The 19,006-nt window shown below is 36.6% G+C and overlaps 1 protein-coding gene and 1 non-coding gene across 2 annotated transcripts in view; one reads left to right on the top strand and one right to left on the bottom strand.

Annotated features, from left to right (window-relative positions):
* Grik2 (glutamate ionotropic receptor kainate type subunit 2) overlaps window positions 1-19,006 on the bottom strand; it is a 441,729-nt gene that overhangs the window by 109,059 nt on the left and 313,664 nt on the right. The window lies entirely within an intron of this gene.
* Window positions 7,348-7,476, top strand: LOC111818417. Its single transcript, XR_002822410.1, has one exon. It is a non-coding gene; the product is annotated as a small nucleolar RNA SNORA11 (small nucleolar RNA).

Raw genomic sequence — 19,006 nt, 5'->3', positions numbered from 1 at the left:
CTTATTCTACTGAACTATCTCCCCAGACCTTATTTTTAAAATTTTGAGAAAACAAAGATCTCAATAAATTGCCCAGGTAGGGCTGGAATTTGTGATCCTTCTGCTTGTGTCTTTTTTTTTTTTTTTTTTTTTTTTTTAATTAATGTACTTAGTACAGGGACTATAGGGTCTACACAGATGAAACTCCTAGTAATCCTTCTTGTTTTTCAGCCTACCAAGTGCTGGGATTACGGGCGGGAACCACCACGATCTGTCTCATCTGCCACCTCAGTGGGCTCTGGGGGCGGGGCCAGTAGCAGGCGGGGGATCAAACTCTGACCCTACCTGCTCTTTTTTATTTTAATCCTTTATTTATTTACTTGGTACAGGGTCTTGCTATACAGCTGGGACTCAGTGATCCTCCTGTCTCAGCCTCCCCTGTGCTGGGATTACAGGTTGTGCACCACCACACCTGGTCTTAGTGGCCAGCACAACATGTGGTACTCATACAGGGAGAAAAACTGACCACAGGTGGGTTTCCTCTGAACAATATAGGGAACCTCCAAATGACATAGGGAAAAAAAATGATCTCCAGACCTGACCTGCAGGAGTTCATGTTCTCTAAAACCGAAGAATGAATTTTAGGAGCAAATGGAGGTTATGAGCAGAATATATTTATTGAGGGAAAGAAAGCTACTGTCCAAGAGGGACAGGAGGGGACCCGAGCAGATAGTTCCCCGGGAAGCTGTCTCTTCTAGGGATTTTTATAGAGGAAAACCATGTGGTGAGGCAGGTCTAAGGTGGCGGAGAAGACATGGGAACTTGCTTAGGTGGGCATGAGGTGGGACAAAACTATGGTCAACCAATGAGATTACAAGCACCATTGCTGTGGTGAAAATTGATTAAATCCAGTACCCAATGGGGAAGCGAGTCACATAGCAAGGCGGCATGATACATGAATACAGGACAGGGTCTCTTCCAGTTGGGGTTGGGCTAGGACTCATTTGGGCTCTTTCAAGTTGATTGATACTATTTAGGATATCAATCCCTGATGCCTATCCCTAGGGAAGTATGTAGCTGTGTTTCCTCTTTTGTCTTGGTCTTGAGGTGTGGCCCATATGGGAGTGTCTGTCTCTTCCACGTTGCAAAGCCACCTTGTCTTCCATCTTGTCTCCTTGAGGGTCTGGCCCTGTCTGCCTGTAATATTTCTATCTAACTCGGCTGCCTACAACATTACTGGGGATCAAACCCTGGTCCTTGGTGGCCTACCAGTTAGCTCAGTTGTTTAACAGCCTGCTCATGCAAATGCAGTCAGGCGCAGGCTGCCTCTGTTAGATCCCGAGCTCCATCAGCATTAGCAGACCAGCCCTTAAGACAGCCTGAGCCAGCCAAGAAAAATCATCCAAACCCTGGTGCTTGCACTTGCCAGGCAGGTGCTTAGATCGCCAAGCTGTCTCCCCAGCCCTGCTTCAGCTTCTAAACAGGTTGGGATTCCAGTTATGCAATACTGCAGCCGGCTTTAGTTCTAAAAATTAGTATCTTGGACCAGGGTTATAGCTCAGCAGCATAAGCGCCTGCCTGGCAAGCACAAGATCCAGAGTTCAATCCCTGGTTAAAAAAAGGCGGGGTGGGGGGGGCAGGGAGATGGCTCAGTGGAATAAGCGCTTGCCTGGCAAGCACAAGGGCCTGAGGTCAATCCCTGGTTCTGCAAAAAAACAAAAACAAAACAAAACATAAAAAATAAACACATAACAAAACAAAGCCAACAAGAATAGTATCCGAAGGCCGGTGTCGAGAGCTCAGCGGACTAAATGCCTGCCGCAGCTCCCCAATCCTGTTGAGCTGAGCCATCCACCAAGACTGGGCATGGTAGCACACACCTGTAATCCCAGTGCTGGGAAGGCGGAGACAGGAGGATCACTGAGTCTGAGCTGCACAGGGAAACGCTGTACCAAATCCATTAAAAGGACATATTCAGGGACTGGTGAGATGGCTCAGTGGTCTGAGGCACCTAGTTAGAACAAACTAAGTCAAGCAAAGCACAGAGACCGCGGTTCAATCCCCCAGCACCACATACCAGCCAGCCCCACCCCCTGGTGGGTTGAGCTGGCCACATACAAAATGAATAAATAAATAAATAAAATTTAAAAGGATAAAAAAAAAAAAAAAGCCCTTCAAGATTGCTAAAGAGTTTTAGGTTGAAATGATGAAGATATTTTGGATTTCCTTTTAAAAAGCTTCTTTATTCCCAGCTCCTAACCTCCCTATTCTTAGAGCACTTACGTTAGACAACTTATAATTGTAAATTCTTTCTCCCTTTTAAGATGTAAATCCTTTAAAAAGCTTCCTGCCAGTATTACCAGCAGCAAATGCCTAACATGCATACATCCCTCTGAACTATATTTATTTAGGAAGACAGTGTCCCTCTAATAATAGAGAATACAAATTCTCTTCAGCACTGGGGCCTAAATTATGCAGATGTCTTGTTCCAAGTGGCTGAACTATTCTGAACATGAAAATATACCAAAAACTTGCTTTCCTAAAAGTTCAATTAGCAAACAAAGGCAACCTACAAATCTTTGAGTAAATGTACAAAATTGTTTTCATAGATTTTATAATGAAAATGTTCATATAACATATCATAGCTGTCACTAAGATCAAAAACAGTTTGCTTTTCGTTTCATTAAACATTCAACTTCAGCTTGTTTTTGGCTTATATGAAATTAATAACAAATAAATAAATATTTCCATTTTATTTCTTAGTATTAAATATTTGGCAATCATTTTTCTAATTTCCTGATTATTTTGAGTTGCAATTAGATGCACAATAAATCTTTGTATTATCTTTTGGATTCAGCTAGAGAGCCTTTCGGACAAAAACAAAAAAGCAAAATGACAGCAAAGGAACAAAAAAGAAAGGAAGAAAGAAAGAAAGAAAGAAAGAAAGAAAGAAAGAAAGAAAGAAAGAAAGAAAGAAAAAAGACACTGCACATCACATTTGGTTTTCTAATGTTTAAATAGTTCTATAAACTAGGTGCTACATCATATCATATTGATCCATAATATGATGAAATTAAGACTGTGTCTGTCACTGATCAGGGTTTGCTTCAGAAAACTGAGAACGAACAATTTCAGTTTAATCAAATGAAATAAGCACATAAAGGAAGCATTGTCGTTATTTTACGATTCTTCTAACCTAGATTTTCTTATTTAATATAGATTGGAGCAGTTATCACGGTAAGTATAAATGACATAAACTAAATTTTCTTCATAAAGCTGAAATTATTTTAATAGCTGTAAAAAGCAGAAAACCTATGTCATTATCTCTTAGTTCAAATGATTTTAATGTCCTTGAGTAAAAATGTATCCAAATATGAGATGAATACAGAATCACATTGTATAATTTTCTAAATTTTAAAAGTACTTTAACTTTTTAAAAATTCTATAAATTGAATTTACTGTTCTTAGATGGTTCTTGTATACTATTGACATTTATTTGGTGGATTAATTGAAGATATTTTATCATTGTAAAATATTCCTTTTTAAATGATTGTTGCAAGCTGGTAACAAAATTTCCACAACTGAAATAATTTGTTTTATTTTTCTGCATCAAAATGCTTTGCTCTGATTAAGAATTCATTTTTTTTATCTAGTAACTCAAAGCTAAAAGCTCAGATCCTGTTACAATTATTTTAAATTTTAATATAATTTGACTTTAATTTCAGTCAACTGTCTTTTGTTTTTTTTAAAATGTATTTGGTATAGGGTCTGCAGGGTCAGCAGGTTCTACAGGGTCTCACTACGTAGATCTGACTCGTAGTGATCTTCCTGTTTTCAGGCTCCTAACTGTGGAGATTACAGGCACGTACCACATGAAGGGGTGGGGGACCTCCAGCCGCTGCCTAAGCAGGAGCTTTTGTCTGCTAAGCTATCTGGCCCACCCACAACTGCCTTTCTTGATTCTTTCAGTAATGTAAAGCAGCTGTCTCCCATGCTTCCATGTTGTGGGACGACTGGATTTGTATAGCCAGAGGGCTCCTGAGATTAATCTTGCTCTAGATGAGTCCTGAGCCACTGATACTTCTCACATTTATTGAGGACCACAAACATGCTAAGAAATGTGCATTACTAATTTGGTGTAAACAAACTACTATCTCTATTGCCTTCTGGCATTTATAGCCAATCCCAGATGAAGGATCAAAGAACAGATAGGGTTCCTCAGCAAATCCTGTTATCTGTGACCTTCCACTGATGGGTTCCAAGGCAGGGCACACAGCTCAGTGGCATGAGAACTTGCCTGGCAAGGGCAATGTCAGGAGTTTGATTCCTGGTACAAGCAAAACACTGATGGGTTCTGGCCCTACTACAGACTGTTAGATTACCATGGCCATGATCCAACAGGGCTGAATCCCCAAAACAACGTTTTATATGCCCAGTGACCACATCCTCCTCCTTCTCCACTCCAGCCCTGGATATAACTTCCTCTTATCTTTCCCGCCCATTCAAGGGGAGCCTCCAGTCAGCTCCTTGTGTGTCATTGGCCCTGCCCCTCAAACTCCGCCCTTAGCAAAAGCCCATGAAGTGTCATCCTCCCAGTCTCTGGTCAGAGGCTCTGCCCATCTCCCAGCCCTCAATACTCTCCTTGTCCTCACGTTAATAAAGGCTCCCCTCCTCCTTACGTCTGCTTCTGTGCTGCGCCGCCTCCACCACCACCTCTCTTGCTCCCTTTGGATGTTAGGCTTTTGTCTCATATCACTACAAAATTGTTAAATTTATCATGCATTTTCTTAGAATACATCATTGTAATGATCAATTTAATATCTTTAGCTATCATCTGATACAACCAAAACAATCCACGTTCCAATCCACGTTCCAACAGAAAGTCACAATTCCTTTTAATGCTGAAATTCATAATAAATCTTTTTTTCCTTTCTTTTTTTTCTTTTTCTTTTTTTTTTTTTTTTATTCTTTTGGCTTAACCAGGGATTGGACTCAAGCCCTTGTGCTTGCCTGGTAAGTGCTTATTCTATTGAGCTATTTCCCCAGCCCCTGTAATAAATATTTATTCAGACTCATTATTTACTGTGTCCATTGAGTTCTACCTTATACATTCCTATTAATTTGGCTCTAATAATACACCTTCACTTATCTCATCACAGAAATAAATTTGAAGGCTGAACTACATCATCCAAAATTATAAAAATCTTTTCATTTAAATATTACTATGTAAAAACAAGAAATTGTATGTTTATTGGGTACTGACAATATTTTGATATATGTATACATTCAAACTGTTTAAATTAGCTTAAATGTTCAGCCTTCATCTGCATTTATCAAGTTTACGATGAAAACATTAAGATTCTTCCTTTACAAGTGTTTAGAAAAACACTGCACATTATCTTTATCTATGGTCACTATACTTTTGCCACATTCCAGAAAGAATTTTTTCTATTAACTATAACTTCATACCTATGTTTTCATTTTAAATTTAAAAATTCATCATATTATTTTAATAAAGGAAAATATTTAATTAGATTTTGATCAAAATAGTATGTCTTTCAACGGATTTACCAGATGTATTTGACATTGTTATCATTGCAATGCAGGGCTTCTGTATAAAATATGCAAATAAACATAGAATAATTTGCTCAGCACACAGAAAAAATCATTAAGAAAAATCAACCCACTTCCTCTGACCGGACCCCTAGGCATATGTGTGTCATACGAGGAAAGACACATGTGCTTGCTACTGTATATAATAGAATTCAAAGATTAATCTGAAGTGTACTTTGAGTTTCATGGCAATATACCTTTCATTGCTTCTGTTATAACTTTCAATTGACTTAAGTTTAATCAAATAAAATTGAAATTTAATTCCTTGGGTATGTTATTCACATTTCAGGTGCTCGGCACTCACACGTATTTCATTAGAAGCCGTAATTAATAAAGCAATATCACTTCTTATCTTAGCCTGATGTAGTAAAACAAACCTGATGAAATTTTAAGCCAAATGTTTCCGATGCAGTTCATGGATGTGTCTCAAATCCACAGAAAAGGACAGAGACGCAAGATGTAAAGCAAGGGGCCAAATGGCAGTACTTGGTGTTTTTCTAAGGATTCGTAAAACTCACTGAACCTCGTTTTTAGCACACAGCAGGAACACAGTGAGACGAGATTAGAAAGGAAATCTGAGCATAAGATGAGTGGACAAGGACCTGACAGGGAGTGCACGCCTATCAACAGTGCAGAAAAGGGGTATGAGCATCATTTAGTCAGAACTTTTGGTTTTGAACATAATTTTTTTTCCTTTGGTGGAGAAATTTTCCATGCGATTGCTCATCAGTGTAGCAAGGAATGGAAGCTAAGGCTTGCAGTGATTGGCTTGCAAAGAAAGGGCAGCTCGGAAAATGCATGGTGGAATCACTAACGTTGCTCACAGCTGTTTTGTGAAGGCAAAAGTCACCTGCTGTGATGCCCACATCCTTACATCTCCACCAACATTAGTTTTCCGGTAACTTTAAAGGCAAATCTCCGTCTAAACTTTGAAGGCTTTCCCTTGCTCATGCTAGTTTTCTTGGTTTCTTAGGAAGAACTTTTGCTGGTCATTCAGAGACTTTTATGGGAGTTTTCCCCACATAAATAAATTGCCCCATTGTCTTTCCTATCATACAAGAAAGAATCTATGATCATCATCACCCTCCTCATCACCTCATTCCTATGATGACTATGACGACTGAGAAAGAGACATTCTGGATTACTCTGTGACAATGCTGAAAAGATAGAACATATCAGAAATATTTTTCATCCACTGCGGTGTAACACTATATTTAAAAGCTTACATCAGTTTAAAAATCAACTGCTTGTGATCATCAAATTGAGAAATACTTTCCAAAATACAATATCTCAAAGTTGAAGGCACCAGATAGATCTAAAGATAGCTTTTAACCTCACTTGTTCTCCAGAATGATGAAGTTTCTTACTTAAATCTACTATGACAATATGGATTTTTAGTTTCCTCAGTTAGGTTCTATTTGTTAGATTCAGACTGTAACTTAGTTTTTACCATGCAAAGAGAAAACTAATAAAATGAAAATATCTGTACAAGATTACTTAGAGATGAGACAGTAAGGCGAGAGAGTTACTTAAACCAGGAGTTTGAAGCAGTCCTGAGTTTAAGCATAGAGATATCTCAAACCAAATTAAACCAACCAAATCAAACCAAATGAACCTAACCAAAACAAACAAAAGAAGAAAAATAAAACAAAAGAAGAAAACAGACAAACAAAAAACCTTAACACATTCAAAGTCTTCTGTTATGATAAAAATAATGTGCTAATACATCCTGGGTAGCATTTTAAAAGGAACTGGTGGACCTCCTCAGAGCAGGTGGCTTGAAGAATGGCTTCTCTGTTTACAACATGCCCAACAGGAACTTAGCATCACTGTGACAAGGGGCGTAGAACTTACGACTTCCCTTTGAGAAAAGGTGCCATGCATGTACTGCATACACTTCCACATGACTCCTAGACAGTATCAACGGGACAAGGCACTATGGCATTTAGTGAGGGAGGTGGGCATTGTTCACTGATCCATGGTGATCCATGGCAGTCTTAGAAGTAAAGACTGAATTTCTATTTTCAATAAATTTAAAATAGTAATAAATAAAAACAATTCTTCTTTCCAAAATAAAATAAAATAAGAAACTGAATTGTAATCCAAGTATACTGAATGGTAGCCACCTATAGGGAAGATGCACGCATGTAGATGATGTTTCTCCACCACAAAATGGAAAGACTAGCATGTTTTTAGCAGCACTATGTACAGTCACTAAGATACAGCAGCAGCTTCAACATTCATCAGCTGCATAAAGCAAACGTGCATGTATAAAAATAACGGAACATCATTCAGCTTTGAAAATGCAACACATCCTGCTGCTACAACAAAGTGGATGAACATGAGGACATTATGCTAATGTAATAACATAGACACAAACACAGATACTGCATGGCCTCACTCATGTCATTCTACAACCATGGAACTTAGTTTAGGGAAACAAATGCTTCTCAGGGTTCTGACTAAGATCACATGAGAGACAATGCAGCAAGCTGGTTTCCAGAGGGTGAGGGGTAGTATAACGATAGTGGTCAGAGGGAACAAATATAAGTGCTGGACAGTGAGGTACAGCACGGTAACTGCAGCTGGGAACAATGTACTGTTCCTTGAAACTTACTGAAAAGTAGAACTTTGGTATTTTTATTGAAAAAAGAGATAATGCAGGCAATATTGATTAGGACAATCATGAAATACATCACATTCAGTTATATATTTATATGTCTAGGTGTGTTTTTAATTGGGTTGATGTTATTTGGAGTTCTATATGTTTGGTTAACTGAATGTCAGATTGTTTTCCCATATTTGGGAAGTTTTCTGCTATTACTTCTGCCCAAACTCTTTTTACATCACGTGAATTGACTCCTTCTTTCTTGTTAATGCTTATTAGTCTCATGTTGTTCATCTTTGCATCCTCTTTCAGATATTGAATTATTTTTTCCTGCATCCTAATTGTTTTTAAAAGATCTTTCCTTACCTTTTTACTAGCTGCGATGTTGTCTTCAAGGTCTGGAATTCTATTTTTACTTTCATTCAAATGATTTTGCAAAGATCACTTTGTAGTGATAAAAAAAAAAATATATATATCTGTATATACAAAATAGCATAGACATATAGCTACTTTCTCTTAGTTCAATGAGAAATTAGTTTTGAACTAATAGTGTTTAGACAAGATATCATGTCTGCATCTTGTACTATGACTAACAACTATGAAGACAACAAGATGCAATGTAGTAATTACTATAACTGTCCTACTAACCTGTTTTGAAACTGTCTCATTTCTATTTCTTTCTCAATAAAGTTAATATAAAAATATGAAATATGTCACATTAATGCCATCCACTATATACTTTTATTCATTTATACTTGGTTTGGGGGAATGGAAGTACAGCCCAATTTGCAGCTTCCAGATCTTCTAAGTGTTTATTCATGCAGTACTTTAACTGAGAAGGACTGTATTATTCATGTGCATTTCCTTTATATGACCTTTTCTTTTTTACCTTAAAGTAAGATATACTAAGAAAGCTAAAAAAATAATTTGGATATTTGTATTTGTACTCATTTTCTTTAAAACTTAATTTAAAATCTTTATCAAATTTAATAGGTTAAAACATTTTATTTTTCATATTTTATAATGATAAATATAAAAATTAAACATCCCAATGCTTAGGTAGTTAAGTTGTAAGGGATTTCTCTTCTAAGTATGTATATTTATAGTAAAAATGCTTTGAAAAAAAGGGAGTTTATGGAGATAGCTCAGTAAAATAAGTGCTTATGTGGCAAGCACTTGGTCCTGAGTTCAATCCCTGGTACTACAAAAAGAAAAGAAAACAACCTTTTAATTATGAAAAAGAAAATAATTTATGTAGCTGTATTAAAGTCAAACAGCTTTAAAACTGAAACAAGAAAGAACAGTGAGATCAAAATATCCTTGTAGAGAAACACACTAGAGGTTACTGGTAGATGATAAGAATTGCCTTTGTGAGTTGGATTTCAAGTACTTTTTTTCTTTTGTTTCCTTAGAACTCTACAGTCCATATGAATCATATGCAATATTGACAGAAATAACAGAAATCTTATTTAACACTGCAATTGTTAATATTCACTTGGATCTTCCTGTGACTTTTCCTTCTGTGTAAGAATTATTTCTAATCATGAGTTTGTCAAAACAAATCTATGCATTGTAAAAAAGAATCCTAACTGGTTACCACAGATACTAATATGAATTACCATTATACTGTCATGCTTAGTAATTTTGTATAAGAGTATAATATATAGTATAGTATGCCATCATATGGTATAATGCAAAATAGTTATAAATGTGGTCAGAACAATGTAATATTTAACACCAACTGTGAGGCATAATGTGACTTACAGATGCTCAGTAAAGATATACGAATGTAGGCTCATCGATTATAACGAATGCATTACTCTGGTGGTACCTGTATGTCGAAAATGGCAGAAGCTATACATGCAGGCAAACAGGAAGTACATGAAAATTTCTGTATTTCAGTTCAATTTTTCTCTAAATATTATTAGGATAAGACTAATATAGATGAAAGTAAATTTCTGATATATTTTACATATTCAGCAGTATCACAGAATAATCCAGATTTCATATTCTTTAATAACATATTGTGGAAAAATAACTTAATCTGAGCCAGAGAGATAACTTAGTGGCACAAGTCCCTGCCTGGCAAATGCAAGCCCTAACTTCAATCCCTGATACAAAAAAATAAATAAATAAAAAGTAAAAATAAATTAGTATTTAGTTTATTTTCAATAAGACCAACATCAACTAGATGTCAATAATTTATTACATTTTCAGTGATCATGCAAACAATAGCGATGACATATGCTATCACTCTTACTTTTCCTTTAAGAAAATAGGAGTCCAGTGCCATTAAAGCAATCCTCATGAGTAGCAGATGTATAAATCCATGCTAACCCTTAATCTATGCATGCAATAATTACATTAAAATAACACCAAATCAGTTATATCCACTATTATTGCTGCTTTGCAATTCTTTGATCTTTATTTTATAATTTTTTGTAATAAAGTAAAATAAAGCGCAAGCTCATAGATTTCCCCTAAACAGTCAAAGGACCTACCAAGTGAAGTATTGTGCAGCTTCTAATTATAATTGCAATATTTAATAAATGAAACACCTACCTTTGAGATAATCAAATCTTTTAATTGAATTCAACTAGTTTTATAGTGTACAGAATCAGATCTAGTATTCAAATACTGTGAGGAAATGTGAAATTATAATTTATTGCTAAATTGAACTATTATTCCTCTAAAATAGATTTAATACAGAAGGTGAGTGTAAAAATGAATTATATAATTGTCTACAATTTGACTCCAATTAGGATAGCATGCTCTGTGCTTGCAAAACATACTTGTGTTCGTGGGCACACACACATGCAGACACCTTCAAGCATGTGGAAAATTTCCTATTTATGAAATTACTAAGGATTCGCTAAATCTAGCTGGTCCATCAGAGTGTTCTCCATTATGCATTAGACAAACAATTTCTAGATGTTGCCACAGACACTAATATCACAACCAAAATGGATTAAAAATACTTAAGATTTCAAGTAGTTTAAGAACATGAGGGCTTTGTTATTTTAAGGTTTATCTTCTTTTATTTTAAAAGCAGTATGATTGAGGAAATTCACTGCATTCAGTTAGTATATATCCATACCTATTACAAAACCTTGAAATTTCTTTCATTCTTTCCTAATCTGTGACTAAAGGGAAAGATGATAAAAAAATATAGGGATAGTTTGTGAACTGTACTCCTTCTGAATGTGTCTGATGAACTGAAACGAGCGGACATCGGAAGAGTACATGACTTTACATCTCATTTCTCCCAGGGGAAAAACAGTTCTGTGTATGTGTGTGTGTGTTTTGGTATTTTTTTTTAAAGCCTAGGCTTTGAAGATAACTGCAGCAGCAAGAAAATACTCATTTTGCTTTATGATAGAAGCAAAGAAAAAAGCTAACTAGCGTGTGATATTCTGTTAGTGATTAATAATGAAAAATAAAATATTATGTCTACTGTAGTTTTTGAGAAGCATGCTCAAAGGAAATGCAACTAACTAAAATACTAAATATTTTTAAATGCATGTACAATGAAAGAATAAATCCATCCTCAAAAAAGCAGCAAGAGAAATAAAGAGGATTAAGTGCCAAATATATTATTGATAAATTACAAGTTACATGGCATTCTTCTCATAATTAAATGACTAGTTTCAGAAAGGAAGGTATATCTTTGCTATACTCAAATGTTGGAAAATTACTTTTAAAAAAGACAAAGAAAAAAGAAAAAACTAGTCCATCAATCAGCATAACGAAAATACCTTTCATGACCACAATATTAATAACTATAGTCTTCTCAAAGCAGTAATACATAACAGTTTGCGATTTTGTCCCAAGGTTAGCTTTTAAAGTGCCAAATCATGTATTTATTTAGCCATCTTTGTACATGAAATGGAATTTTTGTTTTAGTTATTTTTATCAAAGACATAAACAGTAGAACTTTTAAAGTGCCAAGGCATGTTTTGATATTTACTTAGATTTTGTGTGTGTGTGTGTGTGTGTGTGTGTGTGTGTGTGTGTCCAAAAAATAACGTACTTCTTGAATTTCCCTCAAGAGGCTACCTGACCAGTGGCTGCGAACCCTTACAGAGACAAACATTATCTATTGTCTGACACTCGACATAACAGCTCAATCTCACTATATTAACTGAATTTCGCGTTCTCCCATCCCCTGTGGGCCCTTCTTGCCTATGATTGATGCAGTATAGCACAGTGTTTGAACTGCCTTTCTGGCTTGACAAACAGCAGGAAAGGTCCTGGTGCTGAGAAACAGAAGAGACACAGAAGAGGGAGAACCCCAGTGCGACTTAGAATGGCTGCAACCCCAGGCACTTGCTTTCCAAACCAATTAAAACCTTGTTTCTCAGATTTTACACTTCAGTCAAATGCATAACTTTTCTCTTCAATTAAAATGTACCAAGCTGGATTGGTATGTATCACAAACGTAACAATTAGAAAGGGATTAAACTTCTGTCCTTCCTATATTTTAGGGAAGCTACATTCTGAAAGCAAAGGCGCCACTTGTTCCAAATTTAAATACACTAAAACTCTAATCAGGTCTTATAATTCCCAAAATAGTGTTAATGTTTTCTTTTTAACTATTGAATTCACTCTGGCAGAGCTGGAGCCATAAAACCCATCATATTCTAATTTTCAGACAGCTTGATAGAACCAATGTTCTCGCTATAGATAAAGTGTAATGAAGCACTTTCTTTCCCATAGGAAAGTCTTTGACTCATATGCTCTGATGCCAACTAGCCTTCGCATCTGCTGCTTGGCCATTGACAGTGGTAACTTGGCATGCTAAACCAGAGTCTGATGGAGCGGCTTTGCTCAAAGGCATCATTTTATTTCCTGCAATGGGAATGTAGTAAAATGGTGTTGGTTTCCTGTAGGCCTTATGCAAATCCCTGTAATAGACATAGGATCAAGCCTCACATACAATAAATTGTGTGTTAGATGAGAGAGGGAGAGGGAGAAAACCTCCTTGGATGGAAACCCCTCTTTTAAGCTAATGAAACCAAGTGCTCACTAAATAGCTGGCTAAAATTTTCACTTCAAGCAGGACTAATTTATACGAAAACTAATTTAGACACAAATGGAAATGTAATAATTTTTAAATACTGACCTTATTTAAAGAAATCATTACCACTTGGCCTATTAATAAAAATGCTGAATTGCTCACAACTAGTATTGCAATATTTTAACAAATGAAAAACGACTAAGAGTTAAGGAAATCATATGGCTATAAAATTTTTCATTGTTTCTTTTAGATGTCTAGAAGGGGTAATTGACGTGAAATGGAAAACACAATTAGAATAGATGAAAATTTCAGAAACATATTAATCAATCATCTAAATTGATTGTTTGAATACCTTAGTGTTTTATCAAATAAAGATTTTTGTTTCACCTAAGTATGTGGACAAATACTAATTATGTACAAACTTCAGTATGTATAACCAAAAGAGTAAAAGTAAAGTTGCCAAGTATTTTACATAGCTACAGTTACTTCTCAATGTTTAACTTACAAACAAGTTAGCAACAATAGCTTTTTCTTGGGAAGCTGAAGTATGTCAGATTTTTCATCACTCCACTTAGAAGAGAATTTTACAAGCCTCTCTTATGTGGAATATTTTGCTTGTATTTGCTGAGAGATACAGAAATTTTCAAGTAGCAAAAGCAAAGAGTAAATGAAAATTGTGGAATAATTTACTCTCATCAGTTAAAATTGGTGTTATTTTTCCACTACAAGAAAAGCAGTAAGTAGTTCGCCAAATTACCAATAAATTCAGGCAAGAACATTAGATGAGCCCCAACCTCAAGACTTTTGCTGAAAACCTAATTTAGTATAAACCTATAGTGTACATTTACTTGTGCCATATCTTTAATGTCAATGAAAGTAATAGCTTTGAAGTCACTTAACTTTTTTAATGTCAAGGTATGCAACCCTCACCTACTCTCCAACAGCCAAACACAACAGTCGTACATAAAAAACTTTCCAAAACTCCAGGCATCCCTTTGTGAGCTTCCCCCTTAAAGACCCCAACTCACTGTAGAAGAACCTAAAATGAAGATTTAAAAGGAAATTTGAAAATTTACTTTCAGATCCATTCAAACACACATTTTCTTAAATTTTGCTCATAGAAAAATAGAGTGAAGACTCACTCTAGCATAAAACTCAGAAATAGAAATCGAACTTCCTTCGTCGCTCTGCATGGCAGGTCTCGTGCTTGTCTATTGGGTTCTCTAGGCACATTTTTGGAAATGAAGATGGAAAAAGACTGTTTACTCTCAGTAAATCTCTGCTGGAAAAGATATAAACACAACTCTGGTCAATGTTGTGTAAAATGTAAGAATGTAGTCAGAAGGTTTTTCACTGTTTCATGTCTCAGTTTTAAAGGTCCTGCATTTCAGAGACAGAAAAAGCCCACCCTAAAATGGAAAAAACAAATAAGGAGGCTGACACAATTAGTTTTTAAATTTAACTATTGAACAATAAATGATAATTATTCTCTTGCTCAGAAAAAAACTAATGAGAAAAATCAACTTTCTTATGTGTCACTATGGTAGGAGTGCCTAAAGGAAAGTTATTTGCATGAGATACATGTGTTGTCTAGTCGAATGGTCGTAGAAGATTCACATAAACAAAGAACATTGTCCTCATAAAAAGTTGTTTCAGGGCCGGCGACATAGCTTACTAAGCGCATGCTTTGGCAATCACAGGGACCAGGGTTTGATCCCCAATCCCTGATGCCAAGCCGGTCCCACCCCTGGGGTGTGCTGTGTCAGCGACCAAGTCTGGACATAGTGATGCACACCTGTAATCCCAGTATCAGGGAGGCTGAAAACAGGGGGATCACTATGGGTCTGACCTGAATAGTGAGACCCTGTACCAAATACATAAATGGAAAACAAAACAAACAAAAAAGTTGTTTAAGTGAGGAGTCTGATAAAATAGTACCCTTAGCCTTGCAAGACAATGATCTATAAAGGATGATATGCACACAGAAATTATTTGACAACCTTTCAAAAATCAGAATTTAGGGCCAGCAAGATAGCGCAGTAGACTAAGCACTTGCTTAGGCAAGCACAAAGACCAGGGTTTGATTTCACAAGACCCACCCCTGGGCATGCTGAGCCTACCACCGAGTCTGGGCATGGTGCTGCACCCTGTAATCACAGCACTGGGGAAGCTGAAAACAAGAGGATCACTACGAGTCCATAGTGAAACCCTGTATCAAATACATTTTTTTAAAAAAAATCAGAATTTACACACTTTACTGGTAATATAGTGTTAAGGTTTATATCTAGTTGTCTCCCAAAAGATTCATGCAGTCATTGGGGCAGGCTTCTAGAGCTTGTGATTAATTCATGATCCAATGCTGGGATTATACATGGGAGTGCTACACCCACCCTGGGGTGGATATAGTCTGAATACAATGTAAGGGAGGAAGACAGGCTTGCTAGCTGCCACACCTGCTGCTCCTCTGTGCTCTTGCTGTTTTCTGCTGCCATGAATGGCTGCCCTCTGCCATGTGCCGCCTGCCTTGGAACCAGCTGAGTATGGACTGAAATCTCAACTAGCTATGAGCTATCTAAAGCATTCCTTCCTTAATTTGGGGGGTCAAGTATTTTCTCCCAGCAATGAGAAAATTAACCAAGACACACAGCTATGTTCATGCTAACATTTCTTTTTTGAATTAGTCTCCTAAGAACAGAGACAGTATCTGCATGTTGAAATTTGAGAACTTTTTCCCTAAATTATTTTGAGGAAAAGGGAGATAACATTTCTTTAACTGACTCTAAATAAAAATAACCTAAAACAGAACAATGTGGCAAGTTAATAATACCTAAACAAGCAGGGCAATTCTCATAGGAGGAGAAAACATTCCTGTACTTATTGATAAGCCAAAGAACACCGTAAGAGGCCTAGACAAATAGCTCAGTGGATTAAAGCATCTGCAAGCAGACACAGGGCCTGGGGGTTCAATCCCCTGGCTTGCCATGCTGGCCCCACCCCTGGGGTGAGCTGAGATGGCAATTGAGACTGAGTGTGATGGTCAGCTCTTGGGAGGCTGTAAACTGGTGGATCACTATGAGTCTGATCAAGTAGTGAGACCCTAAACACCCTGTAGACCCTTCCCTTTAAAAATACAAAAAAAAAAGCACCATAAGAATTTCAGATTATCATATTACTAATAATCTTTCTGTATAGCAGTGGGATTTGATCAGAACCTCTACAGTACTTATCCATGTGCTAAGTAGTTTTTGAAACTTTGTAAGTAAATACAGTATACTTGAATCACCAGCACTGCTTCTGTGGTTAAAAAAAAACGAACAGAAGAGTATTATTTACAGAATCAAATAAATTGTTTATAGCATATATTTGTGAATCAACTTATTAAGCATATGCTGAAAACTAAAAACTTCTTTTACTTTCTGTGCCTCAAGTCAATAATTCCTTATGTCCTTCTAATGCTTAAGTGATTAATGCTTAATCACTTGTCTCTAAACAAACATTACAATATGTCACATTAACAATTCTTATTTCAAAGTTTTACTCTAGCGTAATTTAACTTCAAGAGATCTCCAAAATAGCATGAGAATAACTGAGAGAATTCAAAGAACACATTGTATCTATACCTGCACCAATGGTTGAATGTAGATGATTCAAAAGCTTAATACATATGGACCATGGTGGTAGCTCTGCAGCCAGTGCCTGCCTAGGCAAGTACAAGGACATGGGCTTGGTTCCTGGTACTGTAGGCCATGCCAGCTATGCTGGCCCCACCCCCAGGTGTACTGATCCTGTCACCAGGTCTGGGCATGGTGGTGCCTGCCTGTAATCTCAGCACTGGGGAGACTGAAAACAGCAGAATCACTATGAGTCAGAGTTGGGTACTAAGACCCTGTACCAAGTACATAAAATTAAAAAAAAGAAAAGAAACTTAATATAATCAAACATATCAGGTCATGCATGTGAGCCAAAATAGCTAAAATGTGTAGCTTGTCTGAATAATCTCTTCTATGCCATAATACTATTAGGTGTTATTTTTAGTGTGATACTATGAGACACTTGCATGTTGATTTATTAATTAATAAGTCACTTAACTTCTCTGTGGCCCAGTTTCTTCATTTTTTAAATGAGCATAATGCTATTTGCTTTCTGTCTTATTAAGGATTGCTACAAAAACTACTCAGCTGGTACCTAAAATGTACTTTGAGTACAAGAAAAAGACGTGTGTATGTGTGTGTTTGTGCACATGCATATAACAAAAAGAAAGACACAGAGATAGAGAACCATCCTTGCTTCATGCTGAAAGGCAATACTTTCTGCCCCAAATGGACTTGTTCGCTTCCCTGTGTCTCTAACTTGGTTACGTAAGCCTTCAAATAAACTGACTTTCAATAACATTAAAAGGAGAAATGTCATTGAATTATACATGTGTTTAATAAAAATTATTACATGTCTACTAAAAAACAAAATGTTCTAAGTAATCAGATACCCACACCTTTTACCTAAAGCTGCCTTTTGTAGATTATTTTCATTACATAACTTTATTTATGACAGCATTTATTTTGCTGATTGATAACTATAAAATTTGCTAAGAGCTATCAAAATGCCTCGGCAAAGAAAAGCCTCGCTATGTCACATTGCTTTAAGGGACACCTGGCAAGTAAGAATGAAGTCAATAGAGGAAGCTGAGGAGATGAAAGGCTAAGATTATAGGGGAAGATAATACTTTTAAAGTATGCTTTAGGGCTGGCCAAATAACTCAGCAGATTAAAGCACCTACAAGCAGGCGCAGGGACCAGGGGTTCAATCCCTGGGGCCTGACATGCTGGCCCTGCCCCAGGGGCACACTGAGATAGCAATTGAAACTGGGTGTGGTGGTATACTCCTGTAATCCCAGCTCTTGGGAGGCTGTAAACAGTACTCAAGAGGCTCAGGCAACAGAATCAGCATGAGTTAAAGGCATCTGGGATGCGTAAGCAAATACAAGGCCAGCCTGGACTATATAGCAAGATCCTGTCTCTAAGTAAATAAAGCCTTATAGAGTATTGAAGACTAAAAGTAGTCTAATAAAATGAATAAAATGACAAAATGTTGCATATAAGTTGGTTAGAATTTGCTATGTGAAGGTTGTACCACAAAGTGATAAAATGACAATAATAACAAAAATAAGGAAATAGAGACTGGAGACGGAAATATCCAGTCTGATCAAATTACAGTCAACACTTCAAGATGATACAGAGGGATCAATATATTTGTGTAACAAAAATATGTCTAGTCAGTGTCTCACGTCTGTGAAACTTCACACTTTGTCTCACCATACGCTCAGGCTTTAACAGCAGATCCAATGAAGCACATTGCTTCAAGGCAATACTTGAAGAATTTCCCCTTCTAGGTAAAAGTGACAGTGATTAAGTCTAAAGAGATGTATATTGTAACTTACCAAGAATTTTAGATTGTGATTTAAAGAAACTGAATCTATTCAAAATGTAGAAAGGGTCCTGGGCTCTCAAGTGTTTACTAGACATGTGAGGTAAAAAATATATGTTATTAGCCACTAAGCATATTTGGTTCTTTGTTACATATAATATTATGACAAATATAACTACTACAAACCGAAATAAAATTGCAAATTCACTACAAAACTAGGTGTGGTGGTACACACCGGTAATGCCTGCACAAGAGAGGTTGAGGCAGGAGGTTCACTGTGAGTTCAAGACCAGTCTGGGCTAGAAAGTGAGTCCCAGGCCAGCCTGAGCTGCATAGCAAAACCCTCTCTCTCTCAAAAAGACCAAAAA

Source organism: Octodon degus, unplaced genomic scaffold (genome assembly GCF_000260255.1).
Source record: "Octodon degus isolate 3935 unplaced genomic scaffold, OctDeg1.0 scaffold00090, whole genome shotgun sequence".
NCBI classification, from domain to species: domain Eukaryota; kingdom Metazoa; phylum Chordata; class Mammalia; order Rodentia; family Octodontidae; genus Octodon; species Octodon degus.
Note: the sequence above shows the minus strand (reverse complement) of the source record. Positions and strands in the feature narration are given on the sequence as shown.